Source organism: Oncorhynchus gorbuscha, linkage group LG01 (genome assembly GCF_021184085.1).
Source record: "Oncorhynchus gorbuscha isolate QuinsamMale2020 ecotype Even-year linkage group LG01, OgorEven_v1.0, whole genome shotgun sequence".
Lineage (NCBI taxonomy): Eukaryota > Metazoa > Chordata > Actinopteri > Salmoniformes > Salmonidae > Oncorhynchus > Oncorhynchus gorbuscha.
Window position 1 is genome coordinate 116,325,335 of NC_060173.1, and position 20,035 is coordinate 116,345,369.

Consider the following 20,035-nt stretch of genomic DNA (forward strand, 5'->3'; position numbering starts at 1 on the left):
GTAGGGTGGCCGCGGCCACGTGGTGAGGAGCGTTTGTATGGTCTGTGCAGAGAGGAGAGAACAGGGATAAACAGACACATAGTTGACAGGCTACAGAAGAGGCTACGCTAATGCAAAGGAGATTGGAATGACAAGTGGACTACACGTCTCGAATGTTCAGAAAGTTAAGCTACGTAGCAAGAATCTTATTGACTAAAATGATTAAAATTATACAGTACTGCTGAAGTAGGCCAGCTGGCAGTGGGTGCGTTGTTGACACTACACTAATCAAGTCGTTCCGTTGAGTGTAATAGTTTCTGCAGTGTTGCTATTCTGGGGGCTAGCAGGCTAGCTAGCAGTGTTGTTTACGTTACGTTGCGTTAAAAGAACGACAATAGATGGCTAGCGAACCTAGAAAATCGCTCTAGACTACACAATTATCTTTGATACAAAGACGTGCTATGTAGCTAGCTAAGTAGCTAGCTACGATCAAACAAATCAAACCGTTGTACTGTAATGAAATGAAGTGAAAATGTGATACAACCTGTGAATGCGACCGGGTAGTTGAGTTCTATACAGAAGACGTTGGCTAGCTGTTGGCTAGCTAGCAGAGTCACCTACGTTAAGGACGACAAATAGCTGGCTAGCTAACCTCGGTAAATTAAGATAATCACTCTAAGACTACACACTCTAAACCTAAACAACACAATTATCTTGGATACGATGATACGAAGACAGCAAAGACAGCTATGTAGCTAGCTAACACTAAACTAATCAAGTCGTTCAGTTGAGTGTAATAGTTTTCCCAGTGCAGCTAATCAGTGGACGTTAGCTAGCTGGCTAGTGAAGACTACGTTAGGACGGTTAACTGTAAATACGATAATTACGCAATTATCTTTGATACAAAGACGGCTATGTAGCTAGCTGAGAAGAAATTGCTAAGATAAGACAAATCAAACCGTTGTGATATAATGATATAATGAAATATAATGAAAAAGTTATACTACCCGTTGGAGCGACGTGCAGATGCGACCACTATATACTAGTGGTTAACTGTATTCTAGTGGTTAACTGTAGACTAGTGGTTAACTGTAGACTAGTTGTTAACTGTAGACTTAGTGGTTAGCTGTATACTAGTGGTTTACTGTAGACTAGTGGTTAACTGTAGACTAGTTGTTAACTGTAGACAAGTTGTTAACTGTAGACTTAGGGGTTAACTGTAGACTAGTGGTTAACTGTAGACTTAGTGGTTAACTGTAGACTTAGTGGTTAACTGTAGACTAGTGGTTAACTGTAGACTAGTTGTTAACTGTAGACTAGTGGTTAACTGTAGACTAGTGGTTAACTGTAGACTAGTGGTTAACTGTAAACTTGTGGTTAACTGTAGACTAGTGGTTAACTGTAGACTTAGTGGTTAACTGTAGACTAGTGGTTAACTGTAGACTAGTGGTTAACTGTATTCTAATGGTTAACTGTAGACTAGTGGTTAACTGTAGACTAGTTGTTAACTGTAGACTTAGTGGTTAGCTGTAGACTAGTGGTTAACTGTAGACTAGTGGTTAACTGTAGACTAGTTGTTAACTGTAGACAAGTTGTTAACTGTAGACTTAGGGGTTAACTGTAGACTAGTGGTTAACTGTAGACTAGTGGTTAACTGTAGACTAGTGGTTAACTGTAGACTAGTGGTTAACTGTAGACTAGTGGTTAACTGTAGACTAGTGGTTAACTGTAGACTTAGTGGTTAACTGTAGACTAGTGGTTAACTGTAGACTAGTGGTTAACTGTAGACTAGTGGTTAACTGTAGACTAGTTGTTAACTGTAGACTAGTGGTTAACTGTAGACTAGTGGTTAACTGTAGACTACTGGTTAACTGTAGACTTAGTGGTTAACTGTAGACTAGTGGTTAACTGTAGACTTGTGGTTAACTGTAGACTAGTGGTTAACTGTAGACTTAGTGGTTAACTGTAGACTAGTGGTTAACTGTATTCTAGTGGTTAACTGTAGACTAGTGGTTAACTGTAGACTAGTTGTTAACTGTAGACTTAGTGGTTAGCTGTAGACTAGTGGTTTACTGTAGACTAGTGGTTAACTGTAGACTAGTTGTTAACTGTAGACAAGTTGTTAACTGTAGACTTAGGGGTTAACTGTAGACTAGTGGTTAACTGTAGACTTAGTGGTTAACTGTAGACTTAGTGGTTAACTGTAGACTAGTGGTTAACTGTAGACTAGTTGTTAACTGTAGACTAGTTGTTAACTGTAGACTAGTGGTTAACTGTAGACTTGTGGTTAACTGTAGACTAGTGGTTTACTGTAGACTAGTGGTTAACTGTAGACTAGTTGTTAACTGTAGACAAGTTGTTAACTGTAGACTTAGGGGTTAACTGTAGACTAGTGGTTAACTGTAGACTTAGTGGTTAACTGTAGACATAGTGGTTAACTGTAGACTAGTGGTTAACTGTAGACTAGTTGTTAACTGTAGACTAGTGGTTAACTGTAGACTAGTGGTTAACTGTAGACTTGTGGTTAACTGTAGACTAGTGGCTTACTGTAGACTAGTGGTTAACTGTAGACTAGTTGTTAACTGTAGACAAGTTGTTAACTGTAGACTTAGGGGTTAACTGTAGACTAGTGGTTAACTGTAGACTTAGTGGTTAACTGTAGACTTAGTGGTTAACTGTAGACTAGTGGTTAACTGTAGACTAGTTGTTAACTGTAGACTAGTGGTTAACTGTAGACTAGTGGTTAACTGTAGACTTGTGGTTAACTGTAGACTAGTGGTTAACTGTAGACTTAGTGGTTAACTGTAGACTAGTGGTTAACTGTAGACTAGTGGTTAACTGTATTCTAGTGGTGAACTGTAGACTAGTGGTTAACTGTAGACTAGTTGTTAACTGTAGACTTAGTGGTTAGCTGTAGACTAGTGGTTAACTGTAGACTAGTTGTTAACTGTATACTTGTGGTTAACTGTAGACTAGTGGTTAACTGTAGACTAGTGGTTAACTTTAGACTTAGTGGTTAACTATAGACTAGTGGTTAACTGTATTCTAGTGGTGAACTGTAGACTAGTGGTTAACTGTAGACTAGTTGTTAACTGTAGACTTAGTGGTTAGCTGTAGACTAGTGGTTTACTGTAGACTAGTGGTTAACTGTAGACTAGTTGTTAACTGTAGACGTAGGGGTTAACTGTAGACTAGTGGTTAACTGTATACTCGTGGTTAACTGTAGATGTAGTGGTTAACTGTAGACTAGTGGTTAACTGTAGACTAGTTGTTAACTGTAGACTAGTGGTTAACTGTAGACTAGTGGTTAACTGTAGACTAGTGGTTAACTGTAGACTAGTGGTTAACTGTAGGTTAACTGTAGACTAGTGGTTAACTGTAGACTAGTGGTTAACTGTAGACCTGTAGACAAGTGGTTAACTGTATTCTAGTGGTGAACTGTAGACTAGTGGTTAACTGTAGACTAGTTGTTAACTGTAGACTTAGTGGTTAGCTGTAGACTAGTGGTTAACTGTAGACTAGTGGTTAACTGTAGACTAGTTGTTAACTGTAGACTTAGTGGTTAACTGTAGACTAGTGGTTAACTGTAGACTAGTGGTTAACTGTAGACTTAGTGGTTAACTGTAGACTAGTGGTTAACTGTATTCTAGTGGTGAACTGTAGACTAGTGGTTAACTGTAGACTAGTTGTTAACTGTAGACGTAGGGGTTAACTGTAGACTAGTGGTTAACTGTAGTTAACTGTAGATGTAGTGGTTAACTGTAGACTAGTGGTTAACTGTAGACTAGTTGTTAACTGTAGACTAGTGGTTAACTGTAGACTAGTGGTTAACTGTAGACTAGTGGTTAACTGTAGACTTAGGGGTTAACTGTAGACTAGTGGTTAACTGTAGACTAGTGGTTAACTGTAGACAAGTGGTTAACTGTATTCTAGTGGTGAACTGTAGACTAGTGGTTAACTGTAGACTAGTTGTTAACTGTAGACTTAGTGGTTAGCTGTAGACTTAGGGGTTAACTGTAGACTAGTGGTTAACTGTAGACTTAGTGGTTAGTAGACTAGTGGTTAACTGTAGTTAACTTAGTGGTTAACTGTAGACTAGTGGTTAACTGTAGACTAGTTGTTAACTGTAGACTAGTGGTTAACTGTAGACTTAGTGGTTAACTGTAGACTAGTGGTTAACTGTAGACTAGTGGTTAACTGTAGACTAGTTGTTAACTGTAGACTGTAGTTGTTAACTGTAGACTTAGTGGTTAACTGTAGACTAGTGGTTAACTGTAGACTAGTGGTTAACTGTAGACTTAGTGGTTAACTGTAGACTAGTGGTTAACTGTAGACTAGTGGTTAACTGTAGACTAGTGGTTAACTGTAGACTAGTGGTTAACTGTAGACTTGTGGTTAACTGTAGACTAGTGGTTTACTGTAGACTAGTGGTTAACTGTAGACTAGTTGTTAACTGTAGACAAGTTGTTAACTGTAGACTTAGGGGTTAACTGTAGACTAGTGGTTAACTGTAGACTTAGTGGTTAACTGTAGACTTAGTGGTTAACTGTAGACTAGTGGTTAACTGTAGACTAGTTGTTAACTGTAGACTAGTGGTTAACTGTAGACTAGTGGTTAACTGTAGACTAGTGGTTAACTGTAGACTTGTGGTTAACTGTAGACTAGTGGTTAACTGTAGACTTAGTGGTTAACTGTAGACTAGTGGTTAACTGTAGACTAGTGGTTAACTGTATTCTAGTGGTGAACTGTAGACTAGTGGTTAACTGTAGACTAGTTGTTAACTGTAGACTTAGTGGTTAGCTGTAGACTAGTGGTTAACTGTAGACTAGTTGTTAACTGTATACTTGTGGTTAACTGTAGACTAGTGGTTAACTGTAGACTAGTGGTTAACTGTAGACTTAGTGGTTGACTATAGACTAGTGGTTAACTGTATTCTAGTGGTGAACTGTAGACTAGTGGTTAACTGTAGACTAGTTGTTAACTGTAGACTTAGTGGTTAGCTGTAGACTAGTGGTTTACTGTAGACTAGTGGTTATCTGTAGACTAGTTGTTAACTGTAGACGTAGGGGTTAACTGTAGACTAGTGGTTAACTGTATACTCGTGGTTAACTGTAGATGTAGTGGTTAACTGTAGACTAGTGGTTAACTGTAGACTAGTTGTTAACTGTAGACTAGTGGTTAACTGTAGACTAGTGGTTAACTGTAGACTAGTGGTTAACTGTAGACTAGTGGTTAACTGTAGACTTAGACTAGTGGTTAACTGTAGACTAGTGGTTAACTGTAGACTAGTAGTGGTTAACTGTAGACAGAGTGGTTAACTGTAGACTAGTGGTTAACTGTAGACTTAGTGGTTAACTATAGACTAGTGGTTAACTGTATTCTAGTGGTGAACTGTAGACTAGTGGTTAACTGTAGACTAGTTGTTAACTGTAGACTTAGTGGTTAGCTGTAGACTAGTGGTTTACTGTAGACTAGTGGTTAACTGTAGACTAGTTGTTAACTGTAGACGTAGGGGTTAACTGTAGACTAGTGGTTAACTGTATACTTGTGGTTAACTGTAGACTAGTTGTTAACTGTAGACTTAGTGGTTAACTATAGACTAGTGGTTAACTGTATTCTAGTGGTTAACTGTAGACTAGTTGTTAACTGTATACTTAGTGGTTAGCTGTAGACTAGTGGTTTACTGTAGACTAGTTGTTAACTGTAGACTTGTTGTTAACTGTAGACTTATGGGTTAACTGTAGACTAGTGGTTAACTGTAGACTAGTGGTTAACTGTAGACTAGTGGTTAACTGTAGACTTGTGGTTAACTGTAGACTAGTGGTTAACTGTAGACTAGTGGTTAACTGTAGAGTTAGTGGTTAACTATAGACTAGTGGTTAACTGTATTCTAGTGGTTAACTGTAGACTAGTGGTTAACTGTAGACTAGTTGTTAACTGTAGACTTAGTGGTTAGCTGTAGACTAGTGGTTTACTGTAGACTAGTGGTTAACTGTAGACTAGTTGTTAACTGTAAACTTAGGGGTTAACTGTAGACTAGTGGTTAACTGTAGACTAGTTGTTAACTGTAGACTTAGGGTTAACTGTAGACTAGTGGTTAACTGTAGACTAGTTGTTAACTGTAGACTTAGGGGTTAACTGTAGACTAGTGGTTAACTGTAGACTAGTTGTTAACTGTAGATTTAGGGGTTAACTGTAGACCAGTGGTTAACTGTAGACTAGTGGTTAACTGTAGACTAGTTAATTAACTAGTGGTTAACTGTAGACTAGTGGTTAACTGTAGACGTATGGTTAACTGTAGATGTAGTGGTTAACTGTAGACTAGTGGTTAACTGTAGTTGGTTAACTGTAGACTAGTGGTTAACTGTAGACTAGTGGTTAACTGTAGACTAGTGGTTAACTGTAGACTAGTTGTTAACTGTAGACTAGTGGTTAACTGTAGTGGTTACTAGTGGTTAACTGTAGACTGTAGTGGTTAACTGTAGACTAGTGGTTAACTGTAGACTAGTTGTTAACTGTAGACTAGTGGTTAACTGTAGACTAGTTGTTAACTGTAGACTTAGGGGTTAACTGTAGACTAGTGGTTAACTGTAGACTAGTGGTTAACTGTAGACTAGTTGTTAACTGTAGACTTGTGGTTAACTGTAGACTTGTGGTTAACTGTAGACTAGTGGTTAACTGTAGACTTAGTGGTTAACTGTAGACTTAGTGGTTAACTGTAGACTAGTGGTTAACTGTAGACTAGTGGTTAACTGTAGACTAGTTGTTAACTGTAGACTTAGGGGTTAACTGTAGACCAGTGGTTAACTGTAGACTAGTGGTTAACTGTAGACTACTAGTTAATAACTAAAAACTAGTGGTTAACTGTAGACTAGTGGTTAACTGTAGACTTATGGTTAACTGTAGATGTAGTGGTTAACTGTAGACTAGTGGTTAACTGTAGACTAGTTGTTAACTGTAGACTAGTGGTTAACTGTAGACTAGTGGTTAACTGTAGACTAGTTGTTAACTGTAGACTAGTGGTTAACTGTATACTTGTGGTTAACTGTAGATGTAGTGGTTAACTGTAGACTAGTGGTTAACTGTAGACTAGTTGTTAACTGTAGACTAGTGGTTAACTGTAGACTAGTTGTTAACTGTAGACTTAGGGGTTAACTGTAGACTAGTGGTTAACTGTAGACTAGTGGTTAACTGTAGACTAGTGGTTAACTGTAGACTAGTTGTTAACTGTAGACTTGTGGTTAACTGTAGACTTGTGGTTAACTGTAGACTAGTGGTTAACTGTAGACTTAGTGGTTAACTTTATTCTAGTGGTTAACTGTATTCTAGTTGTTAACTATATACTTAGTGGTTAGCTGTAGACTAGTGGTTTACTGTAGACTAGTTGTTAACTGTAGACTTGTTGTTAACTGTAGACTTATGGGTTAACTGTAGACTAGTGGTTAACTGTAGACTAGTGGTTAACTGTAGACTAGTGGTTAACTGTAGACTAGTGGTTAACTGTAGACTAGTGGTTAACTGTAGACTAGTGGTTAACTGTAGACTAGTGGTTAACTGTAGACTAGTGGTTAACTGTAGACTTAGTGGTTAACTGTAGACTAGTGGTTAACTGTAGACTAGTGGTTAACTGTAGACTAGTGGTTAACTGTAGACTAGTGGTTAACTGTAGACAAGTGGTTAACTGTATTCTAGTGGTGAACTGTAGACTAGTGGTTAACTGTAGACTAGTTGTTAACTGTAGACTTAGTGGTTAGCTGTAGACTAGTGGTTAACTGTAGACTAGTTGTTAACTGTAGACTTGTGGTTAACTGTAGACTAGTGGTTAACTGTAGACTAGTGGTTAACTGTAGACTTAGTGGTTAACTATAGACTAGTGGTTAACTGTATTCTAGTGGTGAACTGTAGACTAGTGGTTAACTGTAGACTAGTTGTTAACTGTAGACTTAGTGGTTAGCTGTAGACTAGTGGTTTACTGTAGACTAGTGGTTAACTGTAGACTAGTTGTTAACTGTAGACGTAGGGGTTAACTGTAGACTAGTGGTTAACTGTATACTTGTGGTTAACTGTAGACTAGTTGTTAACTGTAGACTTAGTGGTTAACTATAGACTAGTGGTTAACTGTATTCTAGTGGTTAACTGTAGACTAGTTGTTAACTGTATACTTAGTGGTTAGCTGTAGACTAGTGGTTTACTGTAGACTAGTTGTTAACTGTAGACTAGTGGTTAACTGTAGACTAGTGGTTAACTGTAGACTAGTGGTTAACTGTAGACTAGTGGTTAACTGTAGACTAGTGGTTAACTGTAGACTTGTGGTTAACTGTAGACTAGTGGTTAACTGTAGACTAGTGGTTAACTGTAGAGTTAGTGGTTAACTATAGACTAGTGGTTAACTGTATTCTAGTGGTTAACTGTAGACTAGTGGTTAACTGTAGACTAGTTGTTAACTGTAGACTTAGTGGTTAGCTGTAGACTAGTGGTTTACTGTAGACTAGTGGTTAACTGTAGACTAGTTGTTAACTGTAAACTTAGGGGTTAACTGTAGACTAGTGGTTAACTGTAGACTAGTTGTTAACTGTAGACTTAGGGGTTAACTGTAGACTAGTGGTTAACTGTAGACTAGTTGTTAACTGTAGACTTAGGGGTTAACTGTAGACTAGTGGTTAACTGTAGACTAGTTGTTAACTGTAGACTTAGGGGTTAACTGTAGACCAGTGGTTAACTGTAGACTAGTGGTTAACTGTAGACGTATGGTTAACTGTAGATGTAGTGGTTAACTGTAGACTAGTGGTTAACTGTAGACTAGTTGTTAACTGTAGACTAGTGGTTAACTGTAGACTAGTGGTTAACTGTAGACTAGTGGTTAACTGTAGACTAGTTGTTAACTGTAGACTAGTGGTTAACTGTATACTTGTGGTTAACTGTAGATGTAGTGGTTAACTGTAGACTAGTGGTTAACTGTAGACTAGTTGTTAACTGTAGACTAGTGGTTAACTGTAGACTAGTTGTTAACTGTAGACTTAGGGGTTAACTGTAGACTAGTGGTTAACTGTAGACTAGTGGTTAACTGTAGACTAGTTGTTAACTGTAGACTTGTGGTTAACTGTAGACTTGTGGTTAACTGTAGACTAGTGGTTAACTGTAGACTTAGTGGTTAACTTTATTCTAGACTTAGGGGTTAACTGTAGACTAGTGGTTAACTGTAGACTAGTGGTTAACTGTAGACTAGTTGTTAACTGTAGACTTAGGGGTTAACTGTAGACCAGTGGTTAACTGTAGACTAGTGGTTAACTGTAGACTACTAGTTAATAACTAAAAACTAGTGGTTAACTGTAGACTAGTGGTTAACTGTAGACTTATGGTTAACTGTAGATGTAGTGGTTAACTGTAGACTAGTGGTTAACTGTAGACTAGTTGTTAACTGTAGACTAGTGGTTAACTGTAGACTAGTGGTTAACTGTAGACTAGTTGTTAACTGTAGACTAGTGGTTAACTGTATACTTGTGGTTAACTGTAGATGTAGTGGTTAACTGTAGACTAGTGGTTAACTGTAGACTAGTTGTTAACTGTAGACTAGTGGTTAACTGTAGACTAGTTGTTAACTGTAGACTTAGGGGTTAACTGTAGACTAGTGGTTAACTGTAGACTAGTGGTTAACTGTAGACTAGTGGTTAACTGTAGACTAGTTGTTAACTGTAGACTAGTGGTTAACTGTAGACTTAGTGGTTAACTGTAGACTAGTGGTTAACTGTAGACTTAGTGGTTAACTTTAGACTAGTGGTTAACTGTAGACTAGTTGTTAACTAGGGTTATACTTAGTGGTTAGCTGTAGACTAGTGGTTTACTGTAGACTAGTTGTTAACTGTAGACTTGTTGTTAACTAGTAGTGGTTAACTGTACTAGTGGTTAACTGTAGACTAGTGGTTAACTGTAGACTAGTGGTTAACTGTAGACTAGTGGTTAACTGTAGACTAGTTGTTAACTGTAGACTAGTGGTTAACTGTAGACTTGTGGTTAACTGTAGACTAGTGGTTAACTGTAGACTAGTGGTTAACTGTAGACTTAGTGGTTAACTATAGACTAGTGGTTAACTGTATTCTAGTGGTTAACTGTAGACTAGTGGTTAACTGTAGACTAGTTGTTAACTGTAGACTTAGTGGTTAGCTGTAGACTAGTGGTTTACTGTAGACTAGTGGTTAACTGTAGACTAGTTGTTAACTGTAAACTTAGGGGTTAACTGTAGACCAGTGGTTAACTGTAGACTAGTGGTTAACTGTAGACTAGTGGTTAACTGTAGACTAGTTGTTAACTGTAGACTTAGGGGTTAACTGTAGACCAGTGGTTAACTGTAGACTAGTGGTTAACTGTAGACTACTAGTTAATAACTAAAAACTAGTGGTTAACTGTAGACTAGTGGTTAACTGTAGACTTATGGTTAACTGTAGATGTAGTGGTTAACTGTAGACTAGTGGTTAACTGTAGACTAGTTGTTAACTGTAGACTAGTGGTTAACTGTAGACTAGTGGTTAACTGTAGACTAGTTGTTAACTGTAGACTAGTGGTTAACTGTATACTTGTGGTTAACTGTAGATGTAGTGGTTAACTGTAGACTAGTGGTTAACTGTAGACTAGTTGTTAACTGTAGACTAGTGGTTAACTGTAGACTAGTTGTTAACTGTAGACTTAGGGGTTAACTGTAGACTAGTGGTTAACTGTAGACTAGTGGTTAACTGTAGACTAGTGGTTAACTGTAGACTAGTTGTTAACTGTAGACTTGTGGTTAACTGTAGACTTGTGGTTAACTGTAGACTAGTGGTTAACTGTAGACTTAGTGGTTAACTTTATTCTAGTGGTTAACTGTATTCTAGTTGTTAACTATATACTTAGTGGTTAGCTGTAGACTAGTGGTTTACTGTAGACTAGTTGTTAACTGTAGACTTGTTGTTAACTGTAGACTTATGGGTTAACTGTAGACTAGTGGTTAACTGTAGACTAGTGGTTAACTGTAGACTAGTTGTTAACTGTAGACTAGTGGTTAACTGTAGACTTGTGGTTAACTGTAGACTAGTGGTTAACTGTAGACTAGTGGTTAACTGTAGACTTAGTGGTTAACTATAGACTAGTGGTTAACTGTATTCTAGTGGTTAACTGTAGACTAGTGGTTAACTGTAGACTAGTTGTTAACTGTAGACTTAGTGGTTAGCTGTAGACTAGTGGTTTACTGTAGACTAGTGGTTAACTGTAGACTAGTTGTTAACTGTAAACTTAGGGGTTAACTGTAGACTAGTGGTTAACTGTAGACTAGTTGTTAACTGTAGACTTAGGGGTTAACTGTAGACCAGTGGTTAACTGTAGACTAGTGGTTAACTGTAGACTTAGGGGTTAACTGTAGACTAGTGGTTAACTGTAGACTAGTTGTTAACTGTAGACTTAGGGGTTAACTGTAGACCAGTGGTTAACTGTAGACTAGTGGTTAACTGTAGACTACTAGTTAACTAAAGACTAGTGGTTAACTGTAGACTAGTGGTTAACTGTAGACTAGTGGTTAACTATAGACTAGTGGTTAACTGTAGACTTAGTGGTTAACTGTAGAATAGTGGTTAACTGTAGACTAGTTGTTAACTGTAGACTTAGTGGTTAACTGTAGACTAGTGGTTAACTGTAGACTAGTGGTTAACTGTAGACTAGTTGTTAACTGTAGACTTAGGGGTTAACTGTAGACTAGTGGTTAACTGTAGACTTAGTGGTTAACTGTAGACTTAGTGGTTAACTGTAGACTTAGTGGTTAACTGTAGACTAGTGGTTAACTGTAGACTAGTTGTTAACTGTAGACTAGTGGTTAACTGTAGACTAGTGGTTAACTGTAGACTAGTGGTTAACTGTAGACTAGTGGTTAACTGTAGACTAGTGGTTAACTGTAGACTAGTAGTTAACTGTAGACGTAGTGGTTAACTGTAGACTAGTGGTTAACTGTAGACTAGTGGTTAACTGTAGACTTGTGGTTAACTGTAGACTAGTGGTTAACTGTAGACTAGTGGTTAACTGTAGACTTAGTGGTTAACTGTAGACTAGTGGTTAACTGTAGACTAGTGGTTAACTGTAGACTAGTTGTTAACTGTAGACAAGTTGTTAACTGTAGACTTAGTGGTTAACTGTAGACTAGTGGTTAACTGTAGACTAGTGGTTAACTGTAGACTAGTGGTTAACTGTAGACTTAGTGGTTAACTGTAGACTAGTGGTTAACTGTAGACTAGTTGTTAACTGTAGACTTAGGGGTTAACTGTAGACTAGTGGTTAACTGTAGACTAGTTGTTAACTGTAGACTAGTGGTTAACTGTAGACTAGTGGTTAACTGTAGACTAGTGGTTAACTGTAGACTTAGTGGTTAACTGTAGACTAGTGGTTAACTGTAGACTAGTGGTTAACTGTAGACTAGTGGTTAACTGTAGACTAGTGGTTAACTGTAGACTAGTGGTTAACTGTAGACTAGTGGTTAACTGTAGACTAGTGGTTAACTGTAGACTAGTGGTTAACTGTAGACTAGTTGTTAACTGTAGACTTAGTGGTTAGCTGTAGACTAGTGGTTTACTGTAGACTAGTGGTTAACTGTAGACTAGTTGTTAACTGTAGTTGTTAACTTAGACTTAGGGGTTAACTGTAGACTAGTGGTTAACTGTAGACTAGTGGTTAACTGTAGACTTAGTGGTTAACTGTAGACTTAGTGGTTAACTGTAGACTAGTGGTTAACTGTAGACTAGTTGTTAGTGGTTAACTGTAGACTAGTGGTTAACTGTAGACTTAGTGGTTAACTGTAGACTAGTGGTTAACTGTAGACTAGTGGTTAACTGTAGACTAGTGGTTAACTGTAGACTAGTAGTTAACTGTAGACTAGTGGTTAACTGTAGACTAGTGGTTAACTGTAGACTTAGGGGTTAACTGTAGATTTAGTGGTTAACTGTAGACTAGTGGTTAACTGTAGACTAGTGGTTAACTGTAGACTAGTGGTTAACTGTAGACTAGTGGTTAACTGTAGACTAGTGGTTAACTGTAGACTAGTTGTTAACTGTAGACTTAGGGGTTAACTGTAGACTAGTGGTTAACTGTAGACTAGTTGTTAACTGTAGACTTAGGGGTTAACTGTAGACTAGTGGTTAACTGTAGACTAGTTGTTAACTGTAGACTTAACTGTAGGGTTAACTGTAGACTAGTGGTTAACTGTAGACTAAGTAGACCAGTGGTTAACTGTAGACTAGACTAGTTAATAACTAAAAACTAGTGGTTAACTGTAGACTAGTGGTTAACTGTAGACTAGTGGTTAACTGTAGACTAGTGGTTAACTGTAGACTAGTGGTTAACTGTAGACTAGTGGTTAACTGTAGACTAGTGGTTAACTGTAGACTAGTGGTTAACTGTAGACTAGTTGTTAACTGTAGACTAGTGGTTAACTGTAGACTAGTTGTTAACTGTAGACTAGTGGTTAACTGTAGACTAGTGGTTAACTGTAGACTAGTTGTTAACTGTAGACTAGTGGTTAACTGTAGACTAGTTGTTAACTGTAGACTTAGGGGTTAACTGTAGACTAGTGGTTAACTGTAGACTAGTGGTTAACTGTAGACTAGTGGTTAACTGTAGACTAGTTGTTAACTGTAGACTTGTGGTTAACTGTAGACTTGTGGTTAACTGTAGACTAGTGGTTAACTGTAGACTTAGTGGTTAATTTTATTCTAGTGGTTAACTGTATTCTAGTTGTTAACTATATACTTAGTGGTTAGCTGTAGACTAGTGGTTTACTGTAGACTAGTTGTTAACTGTAGACTTGTTGTTAACTGTAGACTTATGGGTTAACTGTAGACTAGTGGTTAACTGTAGACTAGTGGTTAACTGTAGACTAGTGGTTAACTGTAGACTTAGTGGTTAACTATAGACTAGTGGTTAACTGTATTCTAGTGGTTAACTGTAGACTAGTGGTTAACTGTAGACTAGTTGTTAACTGTAGACTTAGTGGTTAGCTGTAGACTAGTGGTTTACTGTAGACTAGTGGTTAACTGTAGACTAGTTGTTAACTGTAAACTTAGGGGTTAACTGTAGACTAGTGGTTAACTGTAGACTAGTTGTTAACTGTAGACTTAGGGGTTAACTGTAGACCAGTGGTTAACTGTAGACTAGTGGTTAACTGTAGACTAGTTGTTAACTGTAGACTTAGGGGTTAACTGTAGACCAGTGGTTAACTGTAGACTAGTGGTTAACTGTAGACTACTAGTTAATAACTAAAAACTAGTGGTTAACTGTAGACTAGTGGTTAACTGTAGACTAGTGGTTAACTGTAGACTTAGTGGTTAACTGTAGACTAGTGGTTAACTGTAGACTTAGTGGTTAGCTGTAGACTAGTGGTTTACTGTAGACTAGTGGTTAACTGTAGACTAGTTGTTAACTGTAGACAAGTTGTTAACTGTAGACTTAGGGGTTAACTGTAGACTAGTGGTTAACTGTAGACTTAGTGGTTAACTGTAGACTTAGTGGTTAACTGTAGACTTAGTGGTTAACTGTAGACTAGTGGTTAACTGTAGACTAGTTGTTAACTGTATACTTAGGGGTTAACTGTAGACTAGTGGTTAACTGTAGACTAGTGGTTAACCGTAGACTAGTAGTTAACTGTAGACTAGTTGTTAACTGTAGACTAGTGGTTAACTGTAGACTTGTGGTTAACTGTAGACTAGTGGTTAACTGTAGACTAGTGGTTAACTGTAGACTTAGTGGTTAACTATAGACTAGTGGTTAACAGGTTAACTGTATTCTAGTGGTGAACTGTAGACTAGTGGTTAACTGTAGACTAGTTGTTAACTGTAGACTTAGTGGTTAGCTGTAGACTAGTGGTTTACTGTAGACTAGTGGTTAACTGTAGACTAGTTGTTAACTGTAGACTTAGGGGTTAACTGTAGACTAGTGGTTAACTGTATACTTGTGGTTAACTGTAGATGTAGTGGTTAACTGTAGACTAGTGGTTAACTGTAGACTAGTTGTTAACTGTAGACTAGTGGTTAACTGTAGACTAGTTGTTAACTGTAGACTTAGGGGTTAACTGTAGACTAGTGGTTAACTGTAGACTAGTGGTTAACTGTAGACTAGTGGTTAACTGTAGACTAGTTGTTAACTGTAGACTTGTGGTTAACTGTAGACTTGTGGTTAACTGTAGACTAGTGGTTAACTGTATTCTAGTGGTTAACTGTAGACTAGTTGTTAACTGTAGACTTAGGGGTTAACTGTATACTAGTGGTTAACTGTAGACTTAGTGATTAACTGTAGACTTAGTGGTTAACTGTAGACTAGTGGTTATGCTTCACCACAGGACCATAACTGACATGGTTCATAGGACCATAACTGACATGATTCATAGGACCATAACTGACATGGTTCACCACAGGACCATAACTGACATGGTTCATAGGACCATAACTGACATGGTTCATAGGACCATAACTGACATGGTTCACCACAGGACCATAACTGACATGGTTCACAGGACCATAACTGACATGGTTCATAGGACCATAACTGACATGGTTCATAGGACCATAACTAACATGGTTCACAGGACCATAACTGACATGGTTCACAGGACCATAACTGACATGGTTCATAGGACCATAACTGACATGGTTCACAGGACCATAACTGACATGGTTCATAGGACCATAACTGACATGGTTCACCACAGGACCATAACTGACATGGTTCACCACAGGACCATAACTGACATGGTTCACCACAGGACCATAACTGACATGGTTCACCACAGGACCATAACTGACATGGTTCATAGGACCATAACTGACATGGTTCATAGGACCATAACTGACATCGTTCATAGGACCATAACTGACATGGTTCACAGGACCATAACTGACATGGTTCATAGGACCATAACTGACATGGTTCACAGGACCATAACTGACATGGTTCATAGGACCATAACTGACATGGTTCACCACAGGACCATAACTGACATGGTTCACCACAGGACCATAACTGACATGGTTCATAGGACCATAACTGACATGGTTCATAGGACCAGATTATTTTTATTTCCAAAATACCTCCGTTATTTTGGCGCGTTATGTTCAGAAATCCACACGCTCGAACTGTCACGACGTCTACATTGTTTTGTCCACAAGCTAGGTTATCTTTCAATGCTTGAAAAGTTTGTGTTGGCCCTGACTGCGCCTCAGGTTGTAGCTCGCAGCAGACCTGGTAGCTAAGATGTGAAGTAGACAGTTTGATGTGGGTATTTATTTATCTAATATGCTTCCAGCAGCACCTCAGGTCATTAGCCTCCCAGTCCCCTGGGGGGCGCTGTCTCCTCTGTCTGCTCTGTCCGACAGCACACTAATTGGACTGGGATTATTTACAGCTCTCGCTGAGCCTCTTGGGGTTAATACACTAACAGAACACTGTTATTATTCATGTAGGAAGCGCTGTAGCTAACTCTGTACTTCCACTCTTCCTCAATGGGGGGGGGACCAGCCCTCGAACTCAATTCTGGACCTCCAAGCCAGTTCCACTCCTTTTTCTCATTGTTCCTTTCTAATAAGGGACTGATTTAGACCTGGGACACCAGGTGGGTGCAATTAATGATCAGGTAGGACAAAAAAACAGCAGGCTCCGAACCTCGTGGCTTAATAGTTGAATACCTCCTGGTTTAGAGATTTTGTGTAAGTGCGGACCTGTGTGTTTGCGTGTGCGTGTGCGTGCGTAAGTGTGTGTAAGTCTGTGGGTGTGTGCGTGTGCGTATGTGCGCGTGTGTGTGTGCACGCATGCGCGCGCGTGTGTGTACGTGTGTGTTTGTGTGCGTGTGTGTGTGCGTGAGTGTGTGTGTGTGCATGCGTGTGTGTGTGCGTGTGCGCATGTGTGTGTGCGTGCGTGTTTGTGTGTGTGTGTGTGTTCATGCACGTATTTGTGTGACCGCATACATCATGCTCAAACAGAACTATGTCAGTGATGTCATTCACTGAAAGATATTAATCTACCACGGTAAAGTTATATCCCTACTATACATACTGTCTCTACTATACCTACTGTCCCGACTATACATACTGTCCCTACTATACCCACTGTCTCTACTATACCTACTATCTCTACTATACCTACTGTCCCTACTATACCTACTGTCCCTACTATACATACTGTCCCTACTATACATACTGTCCCTACTATACCTACTGTCTCTACTATACCTACTGTCTCTACTATACCTACTGTCCCTACTATACCTACTGTCTCTACTATACCTACTGTCTCTACTATACCTACTGTCTCTACTATACCTACTGTCCCGACTATACATACTGTCCCTACTATACCCACTGTCTCTACTATACCTACTGTCTCTACTATACCTACTGTCCCTACTATACCTACTGTCCCTACTATACATACTGTCCCTACTATATATACTGTCCCTACTATACCTACTGTCTCTACTATACCTACTGTCTCTACTATACCTACTGTCCCTACTATACCTACTGTCTCTACTATACCTACTGTCTCTACTATACCTACTGTCTCTACTATACCTACTGTCCCTGCTATACCTACGGTCTCTACTATACCTACTGTCTCTACTATACCTACTGTCTCTACTATACCTACTGTCTCTACTATACATACTGTCTCTACTATACCTACTGTCTCTACTATACCTACTGTCTACTATACCTACTGTCTCTACTATACCTACTATACCTACTGTCTCTACTATACCTACTGTCTCTACTATACCTACTGTCTCTACTATACATAATGTCTCTACTATACCTACTGTCTCTACTATACCTACTGTCTCTACTATACCTACTGTCCCTACTTTACCTACTGTCTCTACTATACCTACTGTCTCTACTATACCTACTGTCCCTACTATACATACTGTCTCTACTATACCTACTGTCTCTACTATACCTACTGTCTCTACTATACCTACTGTCTCTACTATACCTACTATACCTACTGTCTCTACTATACCTACTGTCTCTACTATACCTACTGTCTGTACTATACCTACTGTCCCTACTATACCTACTGTCTCTACTATACATACTGTCTCTACTATACCTACTGTCTCTACTATACATACTGTCTCTACTATACCTACTGTCCCTACTGTCTCTACTATACCTACTATACCTACTATACCTACTGTCTCTACTGTCCCTACTGTCTCTACTATACCTACTGTCCCTACTGTCCCTACTGTCTCTACTATACATACTGTCCCTACTATACCTACTGTCTCTACTATACCTACTGTCTCTATTATACCTACTGTCTCTACTATACCTACGGTCTCTACTGTACCTACTGTCCCTACTATACCTACTGTCTCTACTATACCTACTGTCCCTACTGTCCCTACTATACCTACTGTCTCTACTATACCTACTGTCTCTACTATACCTACTGTCCCTACTGTCCCTACTATACCTACTGTCTCTACTGTCCCTACTGTCCCTACTATACCTACTGTCTCTACTATACCTACTGTCCCTACTGTCTCTACTATACCTACTGTCTCTACTATACCTACTGTCCCTAATATACCTACTGTCTCAACTATACCTACTGTCTCTACTGTACCTACTGTCCCTACTATACCTACTGTCTCTACTATACCTACTGTCCCTACTATACCTACTGTCTCTACTATACCTACTGTCTCAACTATACCTACTGTCTCTACTATACCTACTGTCTCAACTATACCTACTGTCTCTACTATACCTACTGTCTCTACTATACCTACTGTGTCTACTGTCCCTACTGTCTCTACTATACCTACTGTCTCTACTGTCTCTACTATACCTACTGTCTCTACTATACCTACTGTCTCTACTGTACCTACTGTCTCTACTATACCTACTGTCCATACTGTCCCTACTATACCTACTGTCTCTACTATACCTACAGTCCCTACTGTCCCTACAGTCCATACTGTCCCTACTATACCTACTGTCTCTACTATACCTACTGTCTCTACTATACCTACTGTCTCAACTATACCTACTGTCTCTACTATACCTACTGTCTCTACTGTACCTACTGTCTCTACTATACCTACTGCCCCTACTATACCTACTGTCCCTACTGTCTCTACTATACCTACTGTCTCTACTATACCTACTGTCTCCACTATAACTACTATACCTACTGTCCCTACTCTACCTACTGTCTCTACTATACCTACTGTCTCTACTATACCTACTGTCCCTACTGTCCCTACTGTCCATACGGGTCCCTACTATACCTACTGTCTCTACTATACCTACTGTCTCTACTATACCTACTGTCCCTACTGTCCCTACTGTCCATACTGTGCCTACTATACCTACTGTCTCTACTATACCTACTGTCTCTACTATACCTACTGTCCCTACTATACCTACTATACCTACTATACCTACTGTCTCAACTATACCTACTGTCTCTACATATACCTACTGTCTCTACTATACCTACTGTCCCTACTATACCTACTGTCTCTACTACACATACTGTCTCTACTATACCTACTGTCTCTACTATACCTACTGTCCCTACTATACCTACTGTCCCCTATACCTATACAATACATACTGTCTCTACTATACCTACTGTCTCTACTATACCTACTGTCCCTACTGTCTCTACTATACCTACTATACCTACTGTCTCTACTGTCCCTACTGTCTCTACTATACCTACTGTCCCTACTGTCCCTACTGTCTCTACTATACCTACTGTCTCTACTATACCTACTGTCCCTACTGTCCCTACTATACCTACTGTCTCTACTGTCCCTACTGTCCCTACTATACCTACTGTCTCTACTTTACCTACTGTCCCTACTGTCTCTACTATACCTACTATCTCTACTATACCTACTGTCTCTACTATCCCTACTGTCTCAACTCTACCTACTGTCTCTACTATCCCTACTGTCTCTACTATCCCTACTGTCCCTACTATACCTACTGTCTCTACTATACCTACTGTCTCTACTATACCTACTGTCTCTACTATACCT